Source organism: Lolium rigidum, chromosome 3 (assembly GCF_022539505.1).
Source record: "Lolium rigidum isolate FL_2022 chromosome 3, APGP_CSIRO_Lrig_0.1, whole genome shotgun sequence".
NCBI lineage: Eukaryota > Viridiplantae > Streptophyta > Magnoliopsida > Poales > Poaceae > Lolium > Lolium rigidum.
In genome coordinates, this window is record NC_061510.1 from 189,224,780 (window position 1) to 189,233,559 (window position 8,780).

The following is an 8,780-nucleotide window of genomic DNA, read 5'->3' on the forward strand; positions in this document are numbered from 1 at the left end:
CTTCATGACGTTTTCTCGTGCGCCGCGTCACGAGGGAGTAATCTGTGACGGGGATTCCATGACGATGGCCGTGACGCTCAAGTTACGTCATGTAGGGGTCTTCCGTGACGTTTATTGCTATTGCATGACGTCTTGAGCTCGTCATAGTATATCAGATCTCTTATAGTGGCAACACTCGACCACCATGTCCTCCAGATCCCCCTGGATCTCCTGAGTACGACGGTACTCGCCGTTGATCGCAAGGACGCCGACACACCCCGGAGATCACGCGCCCAAAATCGCCAGCATGCCGCTCGCGTCGCGCACGCGCACGCCATAGACATGTACTGGCCACGCGTCGCCCCGCCGTACCACGACACCTCTTGATGAGGACATCCCTACTTCACCACTACCTCCGTCATTAACAAATGAAGATGAACCTGCTGTGAAGCTCAAGTCCAATGAAGTTCGGATTGGACCAATTACAAGAGCTCGTGCGAAGCTACTTAAACAACATGTGAACTTGTTTCTAAACGATACTTTGATTGATGAGAACTTTATACTCGCCTAAGTCCTATTACTTATGTGTCATCGGTATCAAGAGGAGACAAGCATCGCACGAGGAGAGGAGCAATCGGACATGAAGACGGACGTCAAGATGGCCGTGAAGCTGGACATGGAGCCGGACATGAAGATATCTCATGTACGCGCGAGGGAGGAGCGGGAGGCATGCGCGAGAGGAGAAGACGACGTCCGGGCCGGTCCGGAACCCGGCCGAGACCGGCCTCGCACCGCCAGCCCTGGTCCCCGGTCCTGGCCGACCGGTCGGCAACCGGCCGCCAACCGGATGAGATTTATCTTACCGGGTAAAACCGGAAAGTTGCGAAGTTTCCGGTCCACAGCCCGGTTGACCGGACCACGGACCGGCCCGTCCGGTCCACGGCCCGGTTGACCGGATTCCGGACCGGACTCGGTCCGAGTCCGTCTCGACCCGCATCTATTCCGGGTCGGTTTTACTTGTATTTTTCGACCGGAACTCGTCCCGGACGCCTATATAAGTGCCTTGGACGACCCCCTAGCGGCTTGAGACCACGTTTAAGATAAACCCTAGTTCATAGTTGTTTGCTAAGCAAAACTATTGTTCCCCAACTCTCCAATTCGTTGCGATCTGGAGTTTTATGCTACTGAAAGTTTGTGTGATCTCGTCGTTCCATTGGGGATTAGAAGATTGCAATCTACCGCTTCGTGGTTGGCGGCTACGTGCGCAAGTGTGTGGAGTTGCGAATATCTTGCAGTGGTTGAGAGCTGTTGCATTGGCATCAGGAATCAATCGAGAGACTTCGTCGGCGTCATACAAGTTATCCTCCTCATCATCATCGATTTCATCCGCTGCTACCATCACGTGTTCATCACCACCCGTTGCTTACTGAGAAGAACGGGCCACCCCATATCATCTTGGTATCAGATTTCCAGTTTTTCTCGGTAAGCCATCCACAATCCACCCCATAGTTGAGTTGTGAGTGTTTTCCTATCCAGAAAAAGCCATAAAAAGTTAGGGTTAGGGTTTGCCATAGCCTTAGATTGCACTAATTTCGAGTTTTAGTTGCTTTTCGTAGTTGTTTTTGCGTATCTTTATCTTTCATCTAGTAGAATTGTTAGGGTTTGTGTTTTCTCTATCATCTAGTTTATCATAGTGTGTCAGTTTGTTACTCCGAGTCCACATAGCGTACAGTTGTGCTTGTTCCCAACCATAGACACAGACCTTTCGATATAAAGTGACTAGGAACTTCCCGTAAGAGACTAGTTTTACCGCTCGACAGGCTGCTCGTTAGGGTTTTGGTGCTTTGCAATTTCTGTTGGCCGTGTTATCAAGGAGTTGAGTCAAAAAAAAAGAGAAAATTGAAAAGAAGCAAAAAGAGCTACATAGATGCGTGTGTTATACAAAAAGAAAAATCCAAAAAGAAAAGTGAAGTGCTAGTTGAATCAAGTGAGGGCCTAAGTTTACTTTACTGCACCCGTAGTTGAGCAATCTTGTGCCTTTCTCGTTGAGCTTTGCTAGCGTCTCTCTAGTGCATTGCAACCTTTCCCACATATAGTTGCATTGCCCCATTATATCGTCTTGTGTGAGTATCATTGGTTGTCTACGGTCAGCGCTAGAGCTTGTTATTGGTGCAAATAGGTAGCCCACCTACAGCCCCACATATATCCTCGCTTTGTCGTGTGATTGTTCTTATACCCTTGATATTCGCTTCGCTACATCCGTGCACTAGTCCGTCAATCCAAGTTGGTAAGCAATCCTAATTCACTTTGGAGCGGTAAGATTTACCTTTCTTATCAGCTTTGAGTGAGTTGTGAGAGTACCACCAAAGATTTTTGTTTAGTGCACTAACCTACTAATCATGTCTTCTACGGAGAATGTTGATGTGATGCAGAAAAAGGACGCCGCTACACCAGCTTACTTGGCGTGAATATGAGGGTCTTCGTGATCATTTGCAACGTGAAATCCGAGTTGCTAGTGATGTGTTGGACAAGGAAATGCAAGGTGTCCACTTGAAGGTCGATGAGGCGACTACAGCGGTTCACACCGTTCAAACATCGGTGACGACTCTTCAAGCATCTATACAAGCTTTGACAACCGCCGTTGCTGAGATACGTACGATGGTGCAACCACAACAACCACCGCATGATGATGATGGCAGTGTGCAAGGCGACAATGCTGAAGCTGCTAATGCTCAAGGGCGTGGTATGGGTCGTGGTATTGGCCGTGGTGTTGGTGATTTCCGTGGTCGTGGTTTTGTCCCCGTCGGAGCCCAACGTGTTCCTCAACAACAAGAAGATGGTTTGGGTAAACCCAAGTTCTCAATTCCCAGCATTTGAAGGAGGTACCGATGTTGAAGAATATCTTACATGGGAGCCGAAGATTGAGAGATTATGGCGTTTACATCCCGACTATACCGAAGATAGGAAGATCAAGCTTGCTTCCTCTCGAATTTGATGGCTATGCATTGCGTTGGTGGGATGGACTTGTGAGTGCTCGAGAAGAAGATGGTGAGCTGCCTATTATCACATGGCGTGCTATGAAGGCGGCAATGAGAGCTCGTTTTGTGCCTACCAATTACTTGCGTTCCGTCTTTGACAAGTTGACCCAATTGAAACAAGGTGTGTTGACAGCTTGATGCTTACTACATGGAGATGGAGATGCTTATGCAACGTGCCCGTGTCCGTGAGTCTCTTGAGATGACACTACGAGATTTCGAATGGTCTCAGATTTAACATCAAGGGCATTGTGCGTCATCACACTTATGCTACTATGAATGAGTTGCTACATCATGCAAGAGAAGTTGAATCACAGTTGGCTGAAGAACTACAAATGAAGGGCCGTGCTACAGGCGCTGGGCGTTACACACCCCGCGCGCCGCCCTCCATGGCGCCGTCATCGCGCCCTGCGGATGTTCCTTCTTCGTCTAGCAAGCCGGTCTCTAGTGTTACCAACACAAAGAAGCCCGCTCCTGCAGCAAGTGGAACTAGTTCTAACATGTCGACAGCGCGCAATCGCGATATGGCTTGTCATACATGTGGTGGCAAGGGTCACTTCAAGCGAGATTGTCCTAACCGCAAAGTTATGATCATTAATGAGGACAATGAGTATGAAACTCGGAGATGATGTTGATCCAAATGCTCCGTGATGAGGATGATTATGATAGTGATGGTTTTGATGCTTTCCTTCCGAAGCTCAAACTATTGTTGTCTCGCAGCGTGTTCTTAATGTGCAATCGAGTGCATCTACACAACTACTGTAATTTGTTCCAAACAAAGGCACTAGTTGGTCCCGATAAAGCTTGCAAGGTCATTATTGATGGCGGAAGTTGTCGCAATTTAGCAAGCAAAGAGTTATGTGCCAAGCTGAAACCGAAGTATCTACCGCACCCGCATCCATATTATATTCAAGTGGTTGAGCAATAATGGTGAGATGAAGGTGAGCCACATGGTGCGTGTTGATTTTGAGATTGGACCGTATAAGGATTCCATTGACTTTGATGTGGTTCCTATGACGGTTTGTCACCTGTCGTTGGGCCGGCCATGGCTCTATGACCGTTCAGTGCAACACAATGGCCGCGCCAATACATATCACTTGGAGTTCAAGGGCAAGAAAATTAACTTACAGCTCTATGTCACCACAAGAAATTGTCAATGAGTCTCGTCAGAAGATTGAAGTGAACTTGGAGGATGCATCCATAGATATGCGAGAGAATTGTAATGCCGTGAGTGATATAACGAAAAGTGAGAGAGTGCATTCCTTAGTCTCATTAGCCACCAAACAAGACATGAGAGAATTTAGTGAGGATCCTACAGCCATGCCTCTTGTGCTTATGTACATGGGTACGGTTTTGGTTTCTAACGACATGACCCCTCTTCCTCTTGGTGTTTCTAATGTTTTGCAGGAATTCAGCGACGTGTTTCCGGAAGAGGTACCCGCAGGACTTCCACCATTGCGAGGTATTGAGCATCAAATTGACTTGATCCCCGGAGCATCGCCGCCCAATAGGGAGCCATATAGAACGAATCCCGAAGAGACGAAGGAGATACGGAAGCAAGTACAAGCGCTACTCGACAAAGGTTATATCCGCATAAGCCTTAGTCCTTGTGCTGTTCCTCGTTATTCTTGTTCCTAAGAAAGATGGTACATGGCGTATGTGCGTAGATTGTAGAGCGATAAACAACATTACTATTCGATATCGTCATCCTATTCCCGTTTAGAGGATATGCTAGATGAATTGAGTGGTGTTGCTGTTTTCACTAAAATTGATTTGCGTAGTGGTTATCATCAAATTAGGATGAAAGAAGGGGATGAGTGGAAAACCGCCTTTAAAACAAAATTTGGTTTGTATGAGTGGTTAGTAATGCCTTTTGGTTTAACTAATGCACCTAGCACTTTCATGAGACTCGATGAACCATGTTTTGCGTGATTTTATTGGCAAGTTTGTGGTTGTGTATTCTGATGACATATTAATCTACAGCCGCAATGAATCTGATCATATTATACATATTCGACATGTTTTGCAAGTGTTGCGTGATAGCAAACTCTATGGTAATCTTGAGAAGTGCACATTTTGCAAAGATAAGGTCATATTTCTGGGTTATGTTGTCTGATACGTCTCCGACGTATCGATAATTTCTTATGTTCTATGCCATATTATTGATGATACCTACATGTTTTATGCACACTTTATGTCATATTAGTGCATTTTCTGGAACTAACCTATTAACAAGATGCCGAAGTGCCAGCTCTCGTTTTCTCGGTGTTTTTGGTTTCGTAAATCCTAGTAACGAAATATTCTCGGAATTGGACGAAACGAAGACCCAGTGGCCCTATTTTTCCACCGGAGCTTCCGGAAGACCGAAGAACACACGAAGTGGGGCCACGAGGTGGCCAAGCTATAGGCGGCGCGGCCCAAGCCCTGGCCGCGCCGACCTATAGTGTGGGCCCCTCGTCCGGCCCCCGACTCGCCCTTCCGCCTACTTAAAGCCTCCGTCGCGAAACCCCCGATGCGAAAACCACGATACGGAAAACCTTACCGAGACGCCGTCGCCGCCGATCCCATCTCGGGGATTCTCGGGAGATCTCCTCCGGCACCCCGCCGGAGAGGGGATTCATCTCCCGGAGGACTCTACACCGCCATGGTCGCCTCCGGAGTGATGAGTGAGTAGTTCACCCTCGGACTATGGGTCCATAGCAAGTAGCTAGATGGTTGTCTTCTCCTCATTGTGCTTCATTGTTGGATCTTGTGAGCTGCCTAACATGATCAAGATCATCTATCCGTAATACTCTATGTTGTGTTTGTCGGGATCCGATGGATAGAGAATACCATGTCATGTTAATTATCAAGTTATTATACATGTGTTGTTTATGATCTTGCATGCTCTCCGTTTCTAGTAGAGGCTCTGGCCAAGTTTTTACTTTTAACTCCAAGAGGGAGTATTTATGCTCGATAGTGGGTTCACGCCCGCATTGACACCTGGGACAAGTGACGTAAAGTTCTAAGGTTGTGTTGTGCTGTTGCCACTAGGGATAAAACATTGGCGCTATGTCCGAGGATGTAGTTGTTGATTATATTACGCACCATACTTAATGCAATTGTCTCGTTGTTTAGCAACTTAATACCGGAGGGGGTTCGGACGATAACCTCGAAGGTGGACTTTTTAGGCATAGATGCAGCTTGGATGGCGGTCTATGTACTTTGTCGTAATGCCCAAATAAATCTCACTATACTTATCATGTCATGTATGTGCATTGTTATGCTCTCTCTATTTGTCAATTGCCCGACTGTAATTTGTTCACCCAACATGCTTTTATCTTATGGGAGAGACACCTCTAGTGAACCGTGGACCCCGGTCCATTCTTCAATACCGAAATACAAATCTGCCGCAATACTTGTTTTTACCGTTTTCTCTCGCAAACAATCATCTTCCACACAATACGGTTAATCCTTTGTTACAAGCAAGCCGGTGAGATTGACAACCTCACTGTTTCGTTGGGGCAAAGTACTTTGGTTGTGTTGTGCAGGTTCCACGTTGGCGCCGGAATCTCTGGTGTTGCGCCGCACTACATCCCCCCGCCATCAACCTTCAACGTGCTTCTTGGCTCCTCCTGGTTCGATAAACCTTGGTTTCTTTCTGAGGGAAAACTTGCCGCTGTGCGCATCATACCTTCCTCTTGGGGTTGCCCAACGAACGTGTGAAATACACGCCATCAAGCTCTTTTTCTGGCGCCGTTGCCGGGGAGATCAAGACACGCTGCAAAGGGAGTCTCCACTTCTCAATCTCTTTACCTTTGTTTTTGTCTTGCTTTATTTTATTTACTACTTTGTTTGCTGCACTTATATCAAAACACAAAAAAATTAGTTGCTAGCTTTACTTTATTTGCTGTCTTGTTTGCTATATCGAAAACACAAAAAAATTAGTTTACTTGCATTTACTTTATCTAGTTTGCTTTATTTACTATTGCTAAAATGGCCAACCCCGAAAATACTAAGTTGTGTGACTTCACTAGCACAAATAATAATGATTTCTTATGCACACCTATTGCTCCACCTGCTACTACAAGTGGAATTCTTTGAAATTAAACCTCGCTTTACTAAATCTTGTTATGCGAGAGCAATTTTCTCGGTGTTAGTTCCGATGATGTCGCTCGCCCATCTCAATAATTTTGTTGAACTATGTGAAATGCAAAAGTATAAAGATGTAGATGGTGACATTATAAAATTAAAATTGTTCCCTTTCTCATTAAGAGGAAGAGCTAAAGATTAGTTGCTATCTCTCGCCTAAGAATAGTATTGATTCCTGGACTAAATGCAAGGATGCTTTTATTGGTAGATATTATCCCCCCGCTAAAATTATATCTTTGAGGAGTAGCATAATGAATTTTAAACAATTGGATAATGAACATGTTGCTCAAGCTTGGGAAAGAATGAAATCTCTCGGTTAAAAATTGCCCAACCCATGGACTGACTACTTGGATGATCATCCAAACCTTCTATGCAGGACTAAATTTTTCTTCGCGGAATTTATTGGATTCAGCTGCTGGAGGTACCTTTATGTCCATCACTCTTGGTGAAGCAACAAAGCACCTTGATAATATGATGGTTAATTACTCGAATGGCACACTGAAAGAGCTCCACAAGGTAAGAAGGTAAATTCTGTTGAAGAATCCTCTTCCTTGAATGATAAGGTTGATGCTATTATGTCTATGCTTGCGAATGATAGGACTAATGTTGATCCTAATAATGTTCCATTAGCTTCTGATGAGGACTAAGTCCTTGGATGTGCCCGATCTTCACGGATTTGGGTGGAACTCGTGGGGGTAGGTGGATGAACACGATGAACACGAGGAACGCGAGGGGGAATCGTGGGGATACAACACACACACGCACACAAACCGGTTTTCCCTCGTAGGCCCGATACACCTACTCGATAGAGGTTGCGAGAAAAGACCTTCCGGTAGAAGTCCCGCAAAGAGATCGACAATCGAAGCTCGCAAGATCTAGAAGGGTGAAAAGACCGGAAGGTTGATGGAAGTGCAAGCAAAAGACCAAATAGGTAGAAGTGCAAGCAAAAGATCAAACAAACGGTAGAAGTCACCAAAGAGATCTTGACAAGTCGATAAGGAGCCCGGTGGGTACAAGATCATAGATCTAGGTAGGGTTCCCACAAGGGTGAGCTAAGCTCGTGTTTAATTTCACATCAAGTCTAATCTCGGATCCGAGCCAACTAGGCTATATATAGTAGGTGGGGCGAAGGGATAAGTTACAACTAAAAGTGTCATTGTAGTCGAAGTTCGATGGGGCGGAAGTTCCGGTCATCATGGGCGGAAGTTCCGGTCGGGGCGGAAGTTCCGGTCCGGAGGGGCGGAAGTTCCGGTCGAGGCGGAAGTTCCGGCCAAGTTCCGGCCTTGTTCCGAAATGCGCCATTGTCCCGCAAAGAACATCCAAGAAGGTTTTCGACGACTTTCGGAACTTGGGCGGAACTTGGGCGGAAGTTCCGTGGGCGGAAGTTCCGGTCCTTGGGGGCGGAAGTTCCGGCTGGACCCCGTTTCTCGGGCGCCGGGAAGCATCTTGAGAGCATCCGGGAGGCATCCGGCCGGAAGTTCCGGTCCCGGAGGGCGGAAGTTCCGGCTGGGGCGCCGTAGCTCCATCTTCTTCATTTCCAGCTCTCTCTCCAATGGCTTGGTCTCCATGGCTTGCGTCTTGGTCGATGTACCCGATTGAGCATAGGGTATTTGCATGAAGTAGCATGCCATCCAA